We start from the raw sequence: 1,879 nt of genomic DNA, 5'->3' as shown, positions 1-1,879 counted from the left end.
AGGCCTCTGAAAACCCTATGTACAACAGAATACATGCAGATACAGAAAGGGAAAAGGAGGTTGAGTTTTCAAGTATGAAAATACAAAGGAAGAGGAACAGTTGTAAGCAGACACTAGTGATTGGGACATGAAATGTGAGAAACATGAATGTAGGAAAGTTAGATATTGTTAAGGAAGAAATGGAACACATAGATATTGACATACTAGGCAATGGTGAGGTGAGATGGACTGGCATGGGGCATTTTGAGTCAGATGATCATGTGATATATTACTCTGGAGATGAAAAGGTGAGGAAAAATGAAGATATTTTCATAGTTTAAAAAGTCATTGCTAGATCCATCTTGAAGTACAATATTGTCAGTGACAGGATAATATCTATACACATACAAGGAAGTTCAGTGAATACCACTGTCATTCAAATATATGCACCAACAACCAGAGCCAAGGAAGAGCATATAGAGATTTTTACCAACGTTTACAAGCAGAGATTGATTGAACATGCAATCAAGATGCATTGATAATAATGGGTGACTGGAATGCAAAGTCATATACTAGTTCTAAATTCAATAGAGATAGAGTCATGGTCATATATTGGCTCTCCTAGACTTGTTTGCATTTTCTTTAGCTTCAAATTGAACTTACATTTAGCCAATTAGAATCTATCCTACAGTCAGACATTGTTAATGGTTTTTTTATTCAATTGTTTATGCATATTCTATAACATTAATTATAATACTTCCAATTGTACTTTTCTTACTACTTCCTGCAATTCTCATCTTCATGATCTCTCTATCCCAGCTCATCCTGCATTTTAAGCTTTATCCTTGGACAAATGGCACTCATTTAACTTTGCAAGGTCTAAAAGGTAAATATCTCCCTAATTTTAATTGTATCCTTATAGTTTTTTCTTTTTAAAAAGCAATATAAAAATATGAAAGAAAATGTCTAAAGGGCTGCATTCTAGTCCTGAACTAGAAGAACTGGTAGTGGCCATTTTAAATAATGTCCACAATGATATGAACTATAATTCTTGGAATGACAAAGTTAAGATGAATAATCCCACATTCTTAGTTAATAACAAGATGCTTAGTTGGCAGTACTATGATAGATAGAGAAGAGTTTGAGATTACTAACAATTTCAGCTTGTTTGATTACACAATCAAAGTTCTTGGCACCAGCAGTCAAAAACATCAAATGAGAAGTTGCATTGGGAAAATTTGTTTTAATCAAACTTTCCAGACTGCTGAAGAGCAAGGGCATCAGTCTCGAGATAAAGGTGTGCTTAATCCAGGCCATAATCTTTTCATTACTTTCTATGCTTCAGAGAGCTAGACAATGACTAAGAATGATAGAAGAAAATTGATACCACTGAGTTATGGTGTAGGAGAAGAGTATGGAACATACCATGGAGTAACAAGAGAACAAACAAATCTATACTGGAGAGATTGAAATCAAGTTCCCTATTGGAGACAAGGATTTTGAAGGTCCATGTCACATTTGTACATGGTCCTCAGAGGGACTGTTACTTGGAAAAGGACATCATGCTTGGAAAGTTGGAGGGACAGGATGGGAAAGGAAGACCCTGGATGAGATGGATTGACACAGTGTCTAGAGTAATGGGGACAGATGTGTCAGAGATAGTGATATTGGCTCAGGATAGGGCAGAGTTCCAAGCTGTTGTGCATAGGGTTACTGTAAGTCACAAATGATTCAATGACACATAGAAATAACACAGTGCAAGGTTCAGAGCTATTCTACATAGGATGACTATGACTCAGAGGTGACTTGATGGCACATAACAACAATATCCACATGAATATAAAGAAGACTTGTTAATACTATTATTATTCAAATATATATATACAAATGTAGAGCCAAA

The sequence above is a fragment of the Elephantulus edwardii genome, unplaced genomic scaffold (genome assembly GCF_000299155.1).
Source record: "Elephantulus edwardii isolate Elephantulus edwardi_28Jun2011 unplaced genomic scaffold, EleEdw1.0 scaffold00175, whole genome shotgun sequence".
Classification (NCBI taxonomy): Eukaryota; Metazoa; Chordata; class Mammalia; order Macroscelidea; family Macroscelididae; genus Elephantulus; species Elephantulus edwardii.
This window is presented reverse-complemented; position numbering follows the sequence as displayed.